The 21539-nt window shown below is 38.7% G+C and overlaps 1 protein-coding gene across 1 annotated transcript in view; it reads right to left on the bottom strand.

Moving 5' to 3' along the window:
• Positions 1-21539, bottom strand: part of LOC145980285 (uncharacterized) — a 34912-nt gene that overhangs the window by 3098 nt on the left and 10275 nt on the right. The window lies entirely within an intron of this gene.

Below are 21539 nucleotides of genomic sequence, written 5' to 3'. Positions count from 1 at the left end.
GACACGGCGCTCTCCCATTGGCCAGAAGCCGCAACGAGCTCTGACGTGACCAAGGGGATCTGTCAAGCGGCGAGGCTCGCGTAGCAATGGAAGCTTACGGGAAATATCTTCATCTTTAATTGTTCATATCTTGGTTCTATCAACCATTTGCAGTGGAATAATAGGCAAAGAACAAGGAATAACACCTAGGCAATAATATGAAGAAGTTTACAGCACGCAATTACAATATATGGCATTATACAAATCAAGCAAAAAGTAATCACGACTATACTCTTATATCACCGCTACATTGAAATCTGAAGTTGCGTATGGGTAAATAAATAAAATTTTACGTATTAAATATTTCGCTACCACACAAATACTTATTATCCTTCATACCTTCAAATTTTCACAGATGTTTGTTATTTATAATGTGTTCATAATAATTTATACACTAGTATACATAGGATGTCGCTGTCTCTATATGACGTCGCTTTTCTACGTATTTAGGGTAAATGCAACAATAAAAATGAATGGTGAAATGATAAATTTGATGGGAGTGTAGGCTAGATGAGTGTGGCAAGCACTGGCGTACGCAGGGGGCTTAAGGGGCTGCAGCCTGCCAAAATCTTAGAAAATAAAAAAAATCAAATGAAGGCAGTAATGAAGTAAAAAAAACATTAACATGACCCCTGATAACTATTTTTGTTTTTGAATAACTTTTAAAACAAGGGTTAAAATGGTAATTGGAGCTCACATCTAATGAAAATAGAACAGCGACAACGAGATATCAGCAAAATTGATTTTCGGCGATATATTCTATGAACGAACCAATCTCATTCTGTTCAGTAAAGGTTAGATTCATGGCACTGAACCCGCGTTCACATTCAGCTGTAAATATTGGTACAATTTGAATTGAATTAACATAATCCTTGCGTGAGGTGGAAATGTGTTTTGGACTTTTTTTTTGTAGATGTGAAAATCTTTAACTAGTGATGTAGACATGCTTTCGCTTACATTAAAGTTTACCTAACATGTCAATATAAAACAAGTTTTTAATCATCTAAATGCCATGTGTGTGCATTTAATACGACTACATGCGAAAATTAATCTAATAGTCTTCAAACCAGCTATTTATATTTTGCATCAAAGATTGAAGAAATTGCTTTTGAACGTATGGTTTGATTGATCTAACTTCTGAACTAGAGACCTCCTACACGGTGAATCGATCGTTTTCAATGTTTCAAGAATAACCATGTCAATTTTTTGCTTTGCTATAAGAACCGAAGGATTTAGTGTTGCATATGCAATGATAGTACACTCAGATAGTGTAGAGAGTCTTAAAGTAGAGCAAATTCGATCATAAATAACTACATTGTCAAATGTTCTACAAATCCTTAACCTGAACCTCCCACGAGTCGACTTGTTTAAGACACAACAAAGCACTGCAGATCTCAAAATCGCTCGAACAAGATTAGGAGACGAAACGACCCAACATATTCAAAAACACAGCCAGCCCATCGATAGAAATAGTACTTCTGAAACACCAGGAGTCTGAAAAACACTTAATGCATGGCATCTTAAAGAGCGACAGCCAGGGACTTTTCAAAAGCATTGAGTAGGCTTGAAAACTTGAATTAGAAGTTCACAAAAAATCACAAATTATTGAATGGGCTCGAACCCCATGAGCCTATGTAATTTGGCGTCACTGTACACAGTCTCTATAAATTGCGTAACGTAAGCAACTCATGTATGAATGGTGAACTGAAACACCATAAGTTCAATATAGTTTACAAGTGGGTTGGAAATAATGATCCCTGGTTGAGATGTGTCATTCATAACCAGAGATTTGATGGTTCAAAACAAGGGCGATATCCCTCCTATCGACCCCTCTAAATCGCACCCTGCATTAAAATTAATATATTTATGTTTGTTTACTACTTTCCAATGACGAACTTCTGATTTTCCGTTCCATCATATTCGAAATGAACCCAAAACTAGGTTAAATGTTTCGGAATTATATGTCTTTAAAATTACCATAAATTCTGAAAAGAAATAAAATATATTTACTTAAACTCTGGATTAAAAAAAGAGAATTCCGTGTTTGCTCTTCTAAAAAGGAATTCTCTATGCCCCAATATATACATTATCATTATATACAATATATATAGAGAACCAATTTTGTACCGCAGATTAAAAATGTTCCTGCGTCACCGAACGCACCAATGCACCATCCAAGTTCAGAAGTTCAGCCCCCCACCCCGAAAAATTCCTGCGTACGCCAGTGGTGGCAAAGCTATTGAAATCAACATTTCCCTGGTAACTGCCCACAAACTATGGGAAAACTGGAGAAATATTCTACCTAACTGATTTGTGTTTAGAAAACCGTAACTGAAATATATTTTATTTTTGAAAAATTAAAATATGCTTTTTAGAAATTGTAAAAGGATAAAATCTAATGTCGTGGGAAAACGTAATACCTCAATAAAAGATTACCCCCCGCCCCTTTTGTGGATGAATCACAAAGAAATTCGTGCCAGCCCGATGGTCAATGTGGTCAAACGCGTTACGTGTTCCACTTTCGATCCCGTCAGTGAAGTTCCCGAATTCGAATCACGTCATGGGCAAGGATATTCTTTGCGACAGCCCTTTCATCAATTCCATGTGATCATCACTCATCGCCGCGATTAACCAAAAGTGGTAGAAAACTGATGTCAAATAACAAATACATAGACAACAGGCCTGGCCTCTGTCTTCGTTTAGCAATGTGATTTGTTAATCACTATACGGTGGAGGCTGCACAAGCTTCCACACGCGCACACAATATATACACATCCTGTAGTGAATTTTTGCATACTTGCGAGTAGCGAGCCTCTGTCTTTGCGGAGCTCGTATTGTGTTGTCTTTACATGTTTATGATTGTCCCTTCAACCACCTCATTTTATCACCATTCAACCTCATCTTCGCGATTTGTCAGAAGTAGCAGAAAACCGAACTAATAATAAATCAATATGTGTGTATGTATGTGTCCTTTATTTAAAAGCTAATTTCTACCTCTTGGGTTGATCGCTACGATGAGGATGAATGATGACAAGATGAGGTGGTGGAAGGGACAATCATAAACATGTAAAGACAACATTGCTATATGCCTTACTATGGTTCGAACTGGGCTGTCATGGAGACCGGTTATATACATTTTACGGGACTTACTTAATCCTTTCCGTCCAATCTTACTCTCTCTCGACCCTGTTGCACTTATGTCCATCCATGGTATAATTAATTAAGTTAGTCATCTACTTGCACGAAAATATGCCCACGACACTACCACCCCAGCACACACGCACGCACACACACACACATGCCTTTAAAATTTGTTTACTTTACGATTTTTCGGGTGTTCTATCGATTGTGCTAGTCTCAAAATGAGACCCTCATCTAATAATCATTTAACTGAATTGCACATATTGGTTCGGATTCCACTTTAACCTGTAGATCCAGTCCCGATTAGCCTTACTGTGCATAAAGTGGACTTAAAACACCAAATCAACCAACTTTATTGCTGCGTGTAGATGTGTAGAAAAATAGTGTTAAAAAACCAAAGACATGGATTCCCTTTTTGCTGAATTCAGCATGAACTTATCATTCCATCCTCAGTTAACTTGAAAAGGTACGGGAAAGCAGTGAAGAACTACATGTTATAAACATTGCTTCCCAAGAGTTATAATCGCCTCTATGAGGCGATAAACTTGTATGATTTTACATGTTATTAAGCGGCCCGCAGCTGAGGGGTCCCCTTTTTGACGTCACTCTAGCAGAAGACCTTCACGTGCCGCCGTAGCCCGGGAAACCGGAATAGCACCCCCTGGGGAGCAAGGTACAATCAGCAGTGATGAATTTATGGGGTGGCCCGGGAAGGGGGGGGGGTCCCCCGAAAATATCAGTAACCTGGCAAAGCATTCGAACAGCTAAGAAATTTGGCAGCAATGTTCACTTTGGCTTGCTTTCATTCACTTATATAACACAGAACGTATTTTTTCTGATTTTTTCATAGTAATAAGCACTGATTCAGTCCCCTTTATAATTCAAAATAATGAACAAATTAAAATTATCGTCCGTTTTGATAACTGCTCCTCCAGGACCACTACTCGTTCAGAAATGAACTAGCCAGGCATTACAATTATGCAGATATATCCTACAAGAGTGTTTTTAAAAACAAAATATTAGTTAACTGCTAAACATGAAGTTGGTTGGAAATTCTAGATCATGGCTTCATTCACAAAACTTCGAATAATAACCCTGCGATAATTCTTTATCCTCTTTCTCGCTTGAAATTGCCATTCTGGAAAAAAATCGCCGAACTTTAGCTACTCATTTCTAGGATTTCCTGTTTGAGGAAAACTGGTAATCAAAAGTATTTCAACATTTGAATGGACGAGGCTTATGTTGCAAAAACTAATTATTTCTACCAGTTTTCATGTTATCTTAAACATGTATTTGTTATTTAGCTTCTCTTTGTCACTTTTGGCTAATCGCGACGACGATGATTAATTAGGTGAAACTGATTAAGAAACACTAACCTATGACAAGACTCGAACTCGGGGACTTGTGGAGAGATTAAAAATAGACCACTTAACGTATCACCCAGCGTGTATCATCACTAAGTTAGGGTTGCGTACATTTGAAACATGCAATACAAACATTTTTCCTGGGACATTTTCTCATATTAACTCCCGTTAGAGGGCATCAATGATTGGTTCAGTTCATTCCATAGATTCTGACAATGGTAGTCCCTTTCAAAATTGAGCCTAGTGTGATCAGAAGAGCGTTAGGTAGGGTTCGTAACCTACACCTAGCTAAATTTAACTAGTATAGCGTCAAACGCAGGGATATATAGCAGACTGACTGAAATAATGCGTAACATGCCATGTTCTTGCGACCATACTCCCGCCGCCATATTAGGTTTCTTTACACGCCTCGGGTTGGAACACTTTGTACAGACAAGCTTCCTGTCCAATGGAACGAGGATGCACTTCTGGCTATCAGTAGGGCCAGGATTCATAGGCACTAAAACTGCCCAAATAGACAGGCAAAAGGCCATTCAAATGCGGAAAATTGGCGCGATAAGGCATAAACGCTTTCAATATTGTGAATATCGAAATTACTCAAATTCAAATTCTTCTATCCATAATATACTTCCATTACATCAGAGACTACGATATTATAAAGCATTCAGAGGACCGTATATTTACATAATTTGGGGGTATAACGAACAGATTTTTTCATTCATTTAAGGCGAGGAGTGAATTTACCACCAGATTTGCATTTATTTCAGTATCATCCGAATGAGCAATGCTACTGAAAAAAACATTGCACAAGAGTATGAATTTCTCCCCTTGTTGCAAGTGAAGTGGTTGCTAGATACAATATGTAAAAAAATATGAATAAGTATTTACAGAATCTCATGTACTTGTTATGGAGAAGCAACTTCAAGTTACGACTATTCAAATGGAAGTTTAGACTTTTCCCCATCAGAAACAAAACCTTCAACCTGTGTTCTTTCCGCTCATGTGCTTTTCTACTCCATATGGAAGTTTGATATTACCAAGAAAGTGAGTAAAATAATACTCCCATAAGCGTAACGATAACTTTCCCCCCCTACAGCCATCTCCTCCAGCTCGCCGCAGGGAAAGGGTGGTTTTGAGTCTTTTCAGAACTGTGTGTCTGGCTGGACACAAACTGTTCCTCGTCGCCTTAAGGTCATGCGATACAGTCTCCACGGGACTTTTCCCAAGCTCTTCTGTCGTACCAGTGTGCCAACTTAGCTCTCTTGGAGCCAGATCTGGCTCTTTAGTGCACTCGTTCGGCTGTGAACTGGGACGCCCACCCCCGTGCCCCACTATGATGCCATCACCGGTTCCGGCCCACATAGACCAACTTTTGTCAATTATACATTTTACACATGACGTCATAGTGTTATATTGGCTGTGTCGCCCCACTCACTCTTATCTCCCCAGCAACTTTATAGCGTCCTGTTTGACGTGAAATTGACATAATATTGTTATCAGGGAATTCTTTATTTTCGATTTCATAGACCATCGGTGGATTATTGAGATGGACGATGCCACCGAATCTAGAGGTTGAAAACTAAGAATAAATTGTAATCAATTTAGAGTTAACGATAATAGCAGTGCCCCCCGTCCTTGACAACTGACATTACCCTAGGAGGCACACTATCCAGCCTTCGTAAATCTAGCTCCTTGAAAGTCAGTTTTAACTCCATTTAAGGTGAAATTTAGTTATTATATGTGCATCAGGTTTGGCAACACTGCCAGGAGGCAAGAAGAAAAGCATCGATCATATGGGAGTATGATTTGATTCGTTCTTTTGGGAATATAAAACTTCCGATGGAATAGAAAAAGATGTCAACGGGAAGACTGCAGTTTGAAGATGCATTTCACCAGCGGAAAAGTCGAAACTTCCATTTGATTAGCCGTAACTTGATGTTGAAGTTTATTCCCCATAAGGAATACATGGGATTCTGAAAATTCTTATTCTTCATATTTTTCAAACATCGTGTCAAGCTTAATAATAAACCTAAAAAAAAATGCTTCCACTTGCAACATGGAGAGAAATTCATGCTCTTGGATACATCCAAGATTTCGTTTGAGTAGCAGTGCCCATTCAGGCGATATTGAAATAAATGCACAATTGATGCGTAACTAACTCCTCCCCTTAAGAACATTTTAAAAGTATATGTACTAACATCAAGTAATATGAACTATTACTAGGCGTTTATCATGACGGGCATTCACAAAGAAACAGGTGTGCCCAAGCTGGGATTCGAAACTGGACCCTTTGGTACGTCGAGATTGTGTGTTATTCAACGTGCTCAGTCACATGGGGCGGATACAAGGCAAAGAGCAGTGACGCTTCCTCTCAACGGATCAAGATGAACACTTTCTTGTTGCAATCTACCATAAATATTGAACATGACCACCAAAGGGGAGTTTATCGAATATTTATTGTTAAGCTCTAGAGGTTAAAAGGAGGGGAAGTTCTTCCTGTACTCCCTGAAAACCCGAACAAAAAGACACGGACACACTTTTCGCAATTGAAACTTTATTTGGTCACACTTTCGTAACGTTTTAGGCACTAATAACTGAAATAGGCAATTGTAGGCACATACTTTTATAATTGTATTACCATTAAACTTACTTCTGTATAGGGTGACAAGACACATTCAAAAAAGAGGACCGAGTATAGCGAAAAAGGAGGGCAAAGCCCAAGAAAAGAGGACACCACAAAATATCGAAACACATTTGCCATTATTACTCTTAATCCTAGCTAACCCGAGGGAGGTGAAAAAGGGGGACCGTCATACACCACCTCTTCATAAAGACATAAATGTAGATTTATTCTTTCATGTGCGAGCCATAAGCTGTATGCACTACATAACATTTGGATTTTTTACAATACATACATATATGTGGAACCTTCCCATTCTGTCTCGTCAGTGTTGTAATCGGAGATAAAAAACAAAAAAACAGACAGCAGCATGGTAACGAAAGTAAAGCATTCAGTTTTGTGCAAATTTCCATTTTGAACCCTAGGCTGTACCGGACAAATTTTTTGGTCGGGTCGAGATCGGCACGGGAATTTTTTTTTAAATCCATGCGTTCGGGACAGAAAATATTCAAAAATTCCCGATACTACGGAAATCTCAATTTCTACACGTCATTCCCCATTGAGTGATTGTTTTCTTTTCTTTTGTTTCTTTTTTTCTGAAATAAATATTAAATTCCAAGAAGTTTCAGACACAATCCAGAAACCACCAATAATTTATCACTGTTATCCTGACTGTTAGGGATCGTTTAACCTATTTCCAAAACTGAAATAATATTTTATGGAGTTTAGGTCGGGACAAAAAATATAATTTTATTGCCGTGAACATTTCTGGCACTCTTTCATTAACAGGGGAAAGTGACTGACTACTTTACATCCTGTCTCACATTAGTTTCTCCCATCCTTGAAACCTTACCGCGCTTTTCAGATTTCACCAACGTGCATCAGACTGGTGCATCAAAAATGACGTCAATTTTGGTGAAATACGGAAAGCTTCATGCATGCTAAATTCAGATTGCGCGCGCATATTCACGTTTATAAGGGAAAAAATCACTGATTGTGACTAAATCACAGAAGATATTTAATAAGGAGCGATTTTACAATACCGGGAATTTCTCCATTTTGTTTGAAATTTGGCATACTCACTAATTTTGGCCCCCTAATCACGAATCTGCAGTTAAAATTTGGCGCTCACACGTGGAAATAGCAAAATAATCTAAATGAAGTTCTTATTTCTGCACCCTCGATTTCCAAATTTCCCGCCGGTTCCGGGCTCCGCCCCTGGGGTAATTGACTTACCGCCCCCAACCGCTATCGCGGCCCCGCCTATATCTATCGACTCCCTGTTAAGGGTATGTTAGAAATTGGCCGGATTCACCTGCCCCCAAATAAGCGCCAAATTTTAAGTGCAGATTCGTGATTACGAGGGCCAAATTAGGAAGTATCCCAAATTTCAAACAAATTGGATAAATTCCCTGTATTGTTAAATTATACCTTTAATAAATATTATATTATAACACCATTAAGCCTTGTTTCCATGATATGAAAAACTCCATATGAAGACCAAGGCAGAAATTTATTTAGTTATAAAACAAACTAATCGTTTATGTTTTATAATAAAATGAATTTCTGCCTTGGTCAGCATAGAGTTTTTAAATATTATATATTTTCACTTAACATCTTATTTTGCATATGCAGTACGAATTTAAGTGGTATTAGTTTGTAATGATATCGAACTTTGCAAATGGATGCTTTCCTGCATGTTGCAGCAGAAGATGGACGCATGTTTTGATGCATCGGCATATGTTATTTCACTTTGCGTCGAAGTGAAAAAGTAGTAGTATTTAAAATGTCGACAGTGTATGCATGCATCCAGTTTATTCGCCATCCGTGCAACAAAATCGGCGTAACATTCCGTACTATTGCCTACAGAAAGCATCACGAATCAGAAGCAGCTTCAGTGATTCACCAGCCGCACCAGCTCTTGAACCTGGTGTAAATTGATGACTTCATGATTTAACCTGGTGAAAGCTTTGGTGCGCCCCGGTGGCGTATTTACAAACCCGATAGTGCTGCAGAACCAGAGGTATATAAAGCTTTCTTATTGGCTGTGTTCACCGGAAGTGTTTATGTTCCGTGTCCATTGTTCTTCGTGTGGAAAAATAAGACTCGTGATTATATAGTAATAAAGTTTGTAATCAAATTGTCGAAATTATGTTAAGAAATATATGTTTATATAAAAAATATAATGTTTAAAATGATATACGTTGAACATACATAATTTTCTCAATTGTCATTCGTAGTTAAAATGTTTGCACTGCTGTGACTAAATAGAAAAATCATTCACTTCAAGATGAGTTCTGATTTCTGTCTTCTAAAACATTGATTTAAATAATTGTGCTAAAATATCAACCTTAGTATAAATGGGTTTCTTATCTTGTTGGAGTGGATATTTGAAATCTACACTGTTAATTTGAACCCTGCCATCTAGAGTTAGCCAATCAGAAGCCAAATATCGCTGGAGGTTTCTGCAGTACTATAGGGTTTGTAAATACGCGTCCCGGTGAAATACGGAAAGCCAATGCTTGCATCAGCGATGCACCAGCGCGTCCACCAGTGGATTCTGGAAAGCGGTGCATATATCGCGTATGTATGACTCATAACGGAAATGTAGAGACTGTATAACAGTATGCTCTCTCATGATACTGATGACATGTTTGAATAAAGTGATGGCAGATCAGCTCTCAGATGCTCAGCGAGCATTGCTCGAATATTTAACGTGCTCCAAGCGATGTAAAACATCCAAGCTTTTGATGTGAAAAAACAAATGATAATCCTTACGAAGGGATACATTCTTTGTGTAGCACATGCCGATGCAGTATACTCTTTCCAAAAAAAGGAGGACATGTCCGGATAAAAGAGGACGTCTGGTCACCCTACTTCTGTACTGAAAGCATACGAATCTTATCACATGAAGAAAATAGGCATTTAGGGCAATATCCAGACTTTAGTTATTATGTCCAGGGGCAGCTTAAGGGCAGGACATTGCTATTTGTTTTAAAAGAGCTGGATTTGTGTAGATAATAATTAAATTTACTGTTGCATAACACAATAAACATATTGCAAAATCATGTAGCAATATAAGCTAAGAGATTACTGTTATTTGTATAACAATATGTAGGTATTACATAAACACATCTACAATAAACGTGTTCTTCAACACAAAGTACAGAGTGTCCCACAAAGGGGTTTACACTATTTGAATGTTAATAATAGAGAAAGTATTACAGATAACCTGATGGAACTTTTTGTATCTGGATCTGTCATGATTAGTGCTTGTTGCCATTTATTTGTTTTTCTATAATTTCAGTTCAGTTGCCAGTAGTGACAAGTAATTGACAAGATGGCTGGGAACCTTTCCGTTGAGCAACGGACGTGGATTTTAAAGTGGTTTTGGAAATGTGAGAACATGAAAAGTGCAGAGACCACGGCGGGCAGAATTTGATACTGCGCCACCGTCACGTGCAACAAATTACGCGACACGTCTGAGAGGGAAGGAACTGTGTGTGTGATCTGGGACGGTGTGGGAGGAAGAAATCAGTATCGGACGAAAGAGGGATGGAAGCAGTGGTACAAACTTTCACAAGATCCCCAAGAAGTCCATACATCAAATTCTGCCCGCCATCGTCTCTGCACTTCTTTCATGTTCTCACATTTCCAAAAGCACTTTAACATCAACTTCCGTTGCTCAACGGAAAGGTTCCCAGCCATCTTGTCAGTCATTTGTCACTACTGGCAACTGAACTGAAATTAAAGAAAAACAAATAAATGGCAACAAGCACTAATCATGACAGATCCAGATACAAAAAGTTCCATCAGGTTATCTAATAATTTCTCTGTTATTAACATTCAAATAGTGTAAACACCTTTGTGGGACACACTGTATTTTTAAAATAAGGCTATTATTAAAACCGTAAATATGTAACATTGTCAAAGCTTTTATCGGGGGGAGGAACAAATAGGGGGGCTCCAAAACTACATATTGCCCGAGTGAAAATTTTATCTTGAGCCGTCGCCCCCGAGCGTCCTGATACACATGCAAGTGGAAATTTCACATAGCATAAGAGTTGGTAGCGAAACAACCACACTTATCTGCCTACTCGCGGTTTTGGGTATTAATTCCACAAACAGATAGTCTTACCCCATCCCATATATTTTACAACATCCTCGAACCTTGCATATGGTCACGAAGACCGCCAAGGACAGAGGTTGCAAATAAAAATAAAGTTCCACCCTGCAGGAAGTCTGGCTACCGCGTAGAAAATCCTGTTCAATCCCAGGGGGTATCATGACTAAGCTGAGGATCGATAGGCACTAAAACTCAAAATAGTTAGGCACAAAAAGGCACCGAAAATACAGTCAATCAAATTCATGGACAACAGATTTATCATTCTCCCGTACTAAGCAATCAAAAACCAGTTCTCTTCGAAACAGGCAACAACAGACAGCCAGAAAACTGTTGTGTAGGCTACCTATTTTCAGAAATGTCCTGAAATTGATTTGAAACTCAAACATCCTACATTTTCTGAATAGGAAAACCAAAGGCACTTTTGACGCACCAGGGCCATAGCTAGAATTGATCTCCAGTGGGGGCTCACTGGTTATCAGGGGGAGTTTGTAGACAAAGTCCATTTCAGAAACAGTATTAAATGAAGATAAATTACGTGTGGGGGAGGGTCATCAAGTTAATGTAAAACAAAATTTAGAAATACATGCAAATACTACAGTTTTTTCTATATCTTTTAAAACATCTCGAAGTGTAAATTGACGACTGACATCCTTACTACACACTCCATACTACTTTTGATGATAGATATTTACATCATACAAGAAAAAATACACGATATTCAATCATAGTGCCTACAGTACATTCCACCCCTGCCCTAAGCAATAAAACTCCCCTTCGTTCCCAAAAAATGGGAAGAGGCAGCGAAGGTACAGATAGAGAAGCTCCCTTAAAAAATAACTTTCTAAAGTCTAGAGAATCTTTACCTATAGACTTCGGCTCAAACAAGATGAATGAATGTAATAGCTGCTGTCTGCATTTTCACTGCACACAAATTATACAAAAAATAGTTTTACCTAATGACCTAATGTCAAGGGGACTGATGCAATCTCATTTTTTTGCAGATGCAATTTCTCTCAACTACAGTGCACCCTGATTGGTTATTAGTTTATTACTAACATAGTATGTACGAAGTCCTGCATCATGCGATAGACAAAGTGATAACATTTACGGACGTAGTCAAGAGAAAGAAAAACTAAATTCAACCAGAATACATAGATTCTCAAAAGATCTCTTTTTAGGTATTCAAAAAAGCTGCTGTCTTAAAAAATAGACGCTTATGTGTCAAAGAGATCCGGAAAGTTTGCCATTTTTATTATTTTTAGTTAGTATTAGAACAGGTTAACGAAAGTAAAAACTGAACTAGATTGTAAAATTGAGTAAAATACAGGTACCAGGTTGTTTTCATATCCCCATTTAAAGCAAAGAATAAAATGTTTCCCAGCTTTCAAATTTCCAAAAATTAAAGTTCCGTGTGAGAGGTCACAACTAAGAACAAAATTGCTGCCTAACTTTTTTTTCCTTGAACTATGTGTATAATAGTTATTAATATAGAATAACTATGTATTTCAGTAGACTAAGTGCATGAAATTTAAAATGATTGAAAACTACTGTTCTGGTTATTTACTCATATGCTGGATTGAGCAGCAAAATCCTCAAGGATAATAATTTGGGATACAATTGGTTATTTAAATCAGTTAATAAGTTATTATGGGCTGTTAATCAAATATGATTCAGTGGCCCCCGCAGCTCCTGAAATTTTATATAATCGCAGAAATTCAAATAGTGTCGTTCATTTAAAAAATCTATTTATGAAACCGGAACCTGGTTCCCCAGCAACAACATATGACTACGTATGCGATAATAAGCAGTGTCGTAATTGTCTCAGCCAGAGGGGCCCGGGTAACTTTGCATGTGCGCACTTTTTTAGCTATGCAGTTTGTCGTAAATGTGTTAAATGTCTACAGTTATGAATCCAGTAGAAAGATTCAGTTGCTCATCCAGTCGATTTCTTATTGCTGCTCGTGATATTTAAAATGTAACTTCCCACCAAATATTTTCAAGGGGGCCCCAAATATTTTCGTATTGAAATAAGAGCGGAAATGGATTTCCCATGTTGTCCACACCTGTTAAGTTTTATTTCAAAGGGCTCAAAACTCAGGAGGTAGATCCAAAGGGCAATTATCCCCTCGCCCTAAGTGTCATCATTTTCTCCTCCGCCACGCAGGATATACAGAGTATGAGTTAAATGTCACCATTATTTTGTGTAATTTTGTAAAGTTCCTTTTTCCTACGCATTGAAATTTTGTGAACATTTCTGTCGAACCAGTTCTTATTTTCCAATGTATTACAATTTTGTGATATGCAGTTTTCGAAGTAGAATTCCTAAATGTGAATTTCCATTCGAGCAGTGAAGACCTATTAATAAAACTGTTCTTGTTTATGAATAAGTCTTCAAGAAATATATGATCAGTGTCTATCGAAAAGACATGGCATTGTTAAAATTATGAATAATAATAAAGAGGTCCACTAACACAAGAATTAAACATGGTGCCTGCGGCAACAACTTCTTTTTAGATGCGGGGTGGGGGGGGGGGTGTTAAGTCCTGCCAAGCGGTATTTCATTGAGTGACAAATTTTCAGTAAATCTAGTTCCATCGCAGCTTTATTATCTCTCTCTCAAGACTGGAGTCGCTGCTATTTCTTCGTAGCAGATTGCAATTGACCTTGTGATGTTAGTTCAACCCTTGTAACTGAAGTGATAAGTTTGCTTTAGTATATTACTCAGTATTAGTCAGAGGCGTCTCGTGAACGCATGCGGTGCATGCGTCAATTGTGGGAAAAAGGACAGCTTGCTCCGACGCCATTCATGAGCATTTCTACATTCTAATTTCTTCATATATGAGAAGTATTGAAATTAGAATGTAGAAATGCTCATGAATCTCGTCGCAGAGCAAGCTGTCCTTTTCCCACAATTTACGCATACGCAGCATGCACCGCATTCGTTCACGAGACTCCTCTGGTATTAGTATTAGAAGCCTAATGCATAGGCCTAATGTGAGCGGCTCTTAACGTTGAATCATGATCTGGCGCAACCAGGGGATGGCATAGAAGCTGAAGGCGCATTCACCTAAAAGTCCAAAAGAGGAGTGTTTACTATCCTTTAAACAATTCTCCCCAAAAATATATTTTTCAATATCTTTGAATTATATGTAACCTCATTAAAAAGTGTTAAGCAAAAAAATACAACGAACACGATTCACGAGAAATAGCGGGAAGCTTTCCCCTCCTCCAAAATATATCTGGCTGAGCTGCTGCGTTGAAGTACAAGAGAAAATATTTTCAGATTAATCTTATCAGATTGAGACCCGCCTCATTTAGTTCCAAGAAGGCACTACCACGCATATAAGTCGAAGACAAAAAATTTGGAAGCAGAATCTTTGGTGTAAAAGTTAATTTTTCCTACAACTAAGGGGGGGGGGGGAGAAAGATTAGCAAACTATTGTACGTCCGTCTCATTCTGGAATTATAATTTTTTGTCACTAAAGGGGGCCACAAAAGTTTTACTTGCAGGGTGACCCTCAGAGAACTGCGCTACGCCACTGATATGATTAGTATTATCATTTCTTGTATGCAAGTTTTATCACCAATCTGACCCCTAAAAAAATTCTGGTGACGCCAATGGCACGAACGACTAACTAGGAAAAAAACTGGCACTATAAAACTCGTGCGTTCCTCTCAAATGGTCCGAAACTCCCAATCACAAGATGGAAATTTTGCAATGCTCGTTAAATAACACCCAGAACCATCTACATACAAGTCAGAGCAGAAGTGACTAATCCCAACGAAAGTTTTCTTTATCGGAAATTGACTTTAGTCTTCTTCCCCCTTTTCAGTTACGAGTACGAAATGACCATTTCTTTATCCACAGCACAAAATATATTACACCAACAGCTGTACTCCATTTGAAAATTTCGCACGAGACCAATCATAGAAAACCCACCACAGACAATGAATTGTACACAGAAGGATCAAGAGAAACGAATTAAAGAAGATAGAGGGAAACCGGAAGATAGGAAAATTGAAAGATCAAATAGGGAAATAGAGGTAGAAAGACTATAGTGAAATAGAGGAAACTAACAAGGAGAATAAGAAAGGTAGAACCTTAGAATGGTCACCAAAGTAGTGTTTAATTACGGCTTCATTTGGAAAGTCAATATACAACTTGCCTGTTTTTCCATTAGAAAATGAAATTGTGCGTTTATTTACTTCAATTTTACACCTACCCACATGAAAATATTAACTGAACACAAGGTTACAAGCTATTTATAGAAATATCGGATTGGTAAAATTATCAATTTTACAGATATGCTTGTATCGGCTGATCCAGTTCGATAGTCGATAGGGTTAGGTAGGAGAATAGGAACATTGAACTTCTCACTTTCATGAAGAAATTTCAAGTTGAAATTCAATATATATGTATAGTAATCCAGGAGTTTATCCAGCAACTTCCATTTTGTAGGGTGTAAGTAAATGTAGAACCAACATTTCTGGGGGTGTTAGAGTGCGTGAATATATCACATCACTGGACACTACTACTTTGAAGCATGGTTCCTGCATTTCGTCGACAATGTTTAGACGAGCTGAACAAACAAGAGATTCTTGCTACGTTGGACTTTCTATCGAGACTCATCCCATCTTGAGCAAACTAAACCTTTGGAGAATTTGGAACAACGTGTTCAGATATGGCCAAGGGCTGACTCACTCACTCTCCGCACCCGTTTGCAATGATTTTCAAGATTGTACTTTGTCAGTGTCACTGCCGTAGATTTATCGGCACACACTTCCAACACCCTTCATGGAAAATTGTGGTACATGGTGCCCAAGAATTATCTTTACAACTTCAAGTTTTAATAACTCCAGTCATATATTTACATGCTGTTGTGCATGATGCAGAAACTAAGTTTTTGTCTGTTGGAAGGTGACTCATTGGTGATTGACAATGTGGACGCCACACGAGAAACCGCAATGTGTGTCTTGATTCATAGAGACTAAATCAGACACAGGTACAGCGCAGCCTTCGGACTACGTACTTTTCTGTGGGGTTACGTGAGGGATTCTGTGTACTGCACATTGCGGACTTCACTGAGCAAGCAACGAATCATCGATGCGATCCACAACATCACAGATTATAGACAGTGTTAAAAATGTAAACAAACATTGATGAGGTCTGGCCCGGTCCCCCCGGAACTTCCGGTTTAGGCCAGTCCCCGTTGTTGCCAGTGCAGATTCACCAGCATACGAAGTAAGAAATGAGCGCTTGTTTTCATCAGTTGTGCGACGATAGTCAAGAAATGTATTTGTTAAAGTTCTACTATGAAGGAGTGGACGTCTAGAATCCGTCGGATGATCAACTGCAGAGCAGATTATTAAAATATGACGTGTCTTTGTGGCCGCCAGTTGTATAGCATACTACATACAAAAGTTTAGATATATTCAATTATTTTGTAAATGGAAAAGTGAGGGAAAGGTAATTGTATAAAACTAGTGATATTATTATACGGAGTGTCCGAAAAGTCACGCAACCCGGTGTTTACGACCGTATAACGGAATAGCGAAACGGAATGAGAAGAAACGCTTTCTGCCAAGAGAATGCCCTGTATATTGGGAAAATTTAGAGAGACAAACATATGTAAGAACATGCATGTTTTAATAACAAATAAGCAAAGTGTTGCCAAAGGCGGAAAAAAAAATATTTGCAAATCGTGTGTATTGATGCACAGAACTCACTGAGGTGAATTATTGCAACATTTCACAATACCAACGAACAATTTGGATGGCCATCTAATGAATTTGACAGAAAAAGAACTTTGACGAAGTTTCAAAAACATTGCAGACGGGAATAAATGGGCTGTTCCAAAAATCGATGTTTTCACAATATTACGCAGGACACTGGCAACACTGTTGCTGTCACGTGTCACCAACAGATGTGTTTCACCTCAGGCTATCACACTAAGGCACTTTTAACGACAAAGGAGAAAGTTGGTTATACGTTATACGGTCGTAAACACCGGGTTGCGTGACTTTTCGGACACTCTGTATTATAAAGTAAAGTAGAGTAAAGTTAAAGTGAATCTTTGCCAACAAATCTGCAGAAGTAATGACACATAACAAATGCTAAAGTAAATATGTGATTTCAACGTCGCCTTTCCGCCTGAGGGATTTAGGGAAAACTTATGATATGGCATGCCCCTTACACTTGCACGAATATACTTCAAACAAGGGAATTTTCTGACTGAAGCGACAAGCAATGTGGGGATTTCGCACAGAAGCATGGGATCTAAAGCAAACCATTCACCAGCCACGCTTGCGCAAATAACAGGCCGGGGCAACACAATGCACGGTATTTATAAAACTGCCCAGTCCGAGCGACACCTCCAATTTGTCGTGTCGCTTTAATTCGGAAGGGTTTTTTTTCTAATTTTTGAATGTTTCCAAGAAACACGTATCGCTGCAGTCTGAAAGCTTCCTTTCGAACCAATTCATCACGAAAAAATGCACGTGTCGCTTGGACTGGACTGTTTTGTCAGCACCATGCATCGTGTCGCCTCGGTCTGTTGTACTCGTATGCAAAGTGAATTGTTTCCTTTAGAGTAAAGGGCTGTTGCTTGTCGCTTTGGAGTGTATTCTCCGTGCCACTTAAAACTGAATCCTCAGTGATCAATGAAATTTTTCAAACCGAAGTGACACAACAAGCTGCACGTGTCGCTCAGATTCCCAATGGCGTTTATTGTGCCGCCTGAGACTTGATTTCCCATGAGCGGTAAATGCTTATTTATAGACTAAATGGGCCTGTGTCGCTTGTCACTTCGGTACAAACCACTGCTGTCGCGTGTCCCTTCGGTTTGAAACCTCACTAAGAGGCGTGCTTTTCACCACAACACAATACGCAGATAAACTATCAACATGCTTAACAAAATGTAAGTCGTACAAATACTTTCCGGGTACCAATCATTTCTTCGTTCTGCTTGTATCAACAGGTTTCGTCTCTACGTCCTTCGGAAACCTACGAAGTGATACTTGACTCAATAAATTTGTTCCCGATCGAACTGTGAAACCATATACTACACAGCCGACACCCTATTTCCTTGTAAAAGATTCTCCACCTTGATCTTTCATATTAACGACCATAGCACCTTAAGCGTAACCGGATGTTCGAGGGGGACCAGACGAGTGCGCATGCTCCGCCTTTAACACCGTCTATATGTTACAGCGTACATATCGGCTGGATGTGCTCCGCGCAACTAACGATGCTCGCATTGAGGTGCGCACCTGAAGGTGAAAAACAGTGTCTGCATCATGTACAATAAACAACATGTTAATATGCAACTTAGAATTTGAGTTAATAAATATTATTATTATAAGAGTTTTAAATCAACATGATAATTTCAGACTGAAGCAATGTTTTTTTTAAAGTTGTATCACTGTTGTGGAGCAAACTATTAGTCCTTTGCCGCCCCCGCCCCCCCCCCCGGACAAAAATTACCTTACGTGCCGCTCCTTGGGAAAAAATCCTGCGGAAGACCATGCTTGTACGGCACAGGCTAATGTTAAGATTAAAACAAGAGATTTGTTATAATTTTATTAAAAAATGTTTAGATGACACCAGTGAAAAAAATGACTTTTCTGCTCTTTATGCACACAACAGAAACAGATAAAAGTTACATCTTCTCTAGAAATAGCTTTAAAAGTAACAACTTTTAAATGTAACTAACAGTTACTTGGAGCAAAGTTACTGCAAATCAATTACTTCTTTTAAAGAGTAACTTTCTGAAGAATTATATTAAAACGGATTCACTAACAATGTAAACATACCGTAGCCACCCACCGTGAAATCAAATCCTCCTCGACTTAAATTTTCTACACAGGATTTAATAACTCCCAGCCATATTTAAACGTCGCACGAGACTAATTTGCAACAAAGAGGAAAATAACTGTTTCCCTTTACCAACTTCCAAACCTACAGCAAATCTTCATTTGACCTATATAGTCCGTGAGGTATAACGTCTATTCCGACCAGAACCTTTGACGCAATATAAAGCACGTGACAAACATCCATTCAGATTCAGTCACGTGCTTCACAGCGCCATCTAGTTTGTTCTCCTGTTGGCGCTCTTGCTAGTGATGTCACTCTTCGACAGCAGGTCCTTCATAAGCCAATGACTCAAACTCGGTTGCAAGTCTCTTGGAACAAAGGTAGGAATTTGCTGCAGTGGGCGGGTGCTGACTACAGCAAAACTGTGCACTAGATGTCATCACAACAGTGATGATATCAAGAAGAAAGGAATCGCTAACAAAGGAGTCACATAAGGGAAAAAGATCAATCTATTCCAAAATTGACTCATTGCAATGACGATGTGCCTCCCACTGGTTTCGTAGAACAGTCATTTTTTGCCTCAGCCGGAAGTATTTGATTCAGTGGGAACAGGAACTTTGAACAATAAGATTTTTCGCTTAACCAGTCAACGTGCAAGGAAAATTCGAGAGTGTGTTTTAAGCACACGAGTTAAATTGGATCACATTCGAACCCAATCACTTTAAATTAGATTCTTCTAATTAGGATTCTAAGCGGGGAGCACGATTGTAACAAATCGATAAGTGACAATTTCTAAATTCTAGAGGGGAGGGTGGTGCCTGGTAGAATCTTTATTCTCGCATGGTTCAATTTAGTGATAATCAAGAAGCTGGAAGATTTCTTTCGTAGGTGAGGGGGCAGTGTTGGCTCCAGCCCACCCGAATGGTGTATATGAAAAATATAGAAAGAGCGCAGAGGGACAGAAAGTGATACAAATAGGGCGGGAGAGAAAGATTGAAGAGGAAACTTAATAGGAAGAGAAAGAAAGGAGAAAGTAAGGGTAGATAAATACGAAAGAAAGCAAGAGAAAGGCAAGAGGCCGGAGAAAAAGCAAGAAAGAGGGAAATGTAAGATTAGATAAAGATAGGAAAGGAAAGATAAAAATAAAGAAAAAGAGGAAAAGGTCGACAGGAAATGAAAGGAGAGCGGCAATTAGCCGGAGATAGAAGAGAAAGAAGGCATAAAAACAAAGAAAAGCTTGAGGGGAAAAAGGTGTAACGCGACGTCTACTTATTTAACGTGCCTGACGTCGTTCTGGTTCTACATTACAATGGTAATGTCAAACCCACAAAAACAATTAAACAAATAAACAAAAGGCAATCATTAATAACCTATTTACCTTTTGTCCCAGGGTAAGTGCCATCAGTTGGAGCCCAAGAGATTACATAGGGTAGAACAAATCACACCACAGGGTTAGTTCTATATATACTGTAATTTCTATAAAAGAGCACATGCATAAACATTACATCATTGCCCCTTTCATTCTCACATTCACTCACGCATTCATATCTCGGCAATCCAATAGACATCAGTAATTAGTACAAAAATAGTTCGGCGGCATGTTTAAAGTTAGCTACATTGATTTAAACTGTTCTTAATTTGACATTTACTTTTGCTTTCCGGGAAAACCATGTTCCGGTAGGAGCTTAACCTGTACGACAAAACACTACTCCTTTTATGTTGTTGTAATTGAATGTTAATCTTTATATTGTTACTTTTGCAGTTAACTAGGATCACTGTTATATAATTATATTGACAATTTATAGCGTCGTACAATCTGAATGTTAAATACTTTGGATAATTGAATAAATGAAAGCTGTACGGTTTTACATGTTAAAAATATAGTTGATGCAATTTAATCACCGTAATAAGCAATGTCTTGGTAATGTTTACGTGATTAGCGAGTTCATTTGATGTCACGACGGGGCGAACGAAGCTTATCCATTTGCACGTTCCATTCACGGCTTACCTTTGTCGGCTCAGACTGAAGTCCTCGTGGTGGAGTCGTGGATGTTTGCGGCGTGGTCAATAGATGGTTTCCTGGCAATAAGATTGGATCTCCGCATCTTCAAGGATTGGCAACTAGGTCGGACGCCCCCCCCCCCCTAGCGGGGCCTTTCTCTGTCTACTCCATCTTGATAGTAAACAACCACGTGCGAAATAAACACAACACGGAACGGTGCGACACACAAAGCGGATACTTTAAGCGGGTGGTTCGCGAGAGATTGTGCACGATAACACGTCGAAGAAAATCTGAGTAAAACTGTGGCGAAACTGTGTCTCGCTATTCCAAATCATCCCTTTTATTCCAGATTTTAACGTAGTGACGCTGTACCCTCTATGATCAGGTGCTTGTTTATTGTTTCTGGTGCTTTGACCGTTGTCCTCCTATCCTGG

The sequence above is a fragment of the Lepisma saccharinum genome, chromosome 27 (genome assembly GCF_977018435.1).
Source record: "Lepisma saccharinum chromosome 27, izLepSacc3.1, whole genome shotgun sequence".
NCBI classification, from domain to species: domain Eukaryota; kingdom Metazoa; phylum Arthropoda; class Insecta; order Zygentoma; family Lepismatidae; genus Lepisma; species Lepisma saccharinum.
The sequence above is the reverse complement of the archived record's forward strand: the minus strand, read 5'-3'. Positions and strand labels throughout refer to the sequence as shown.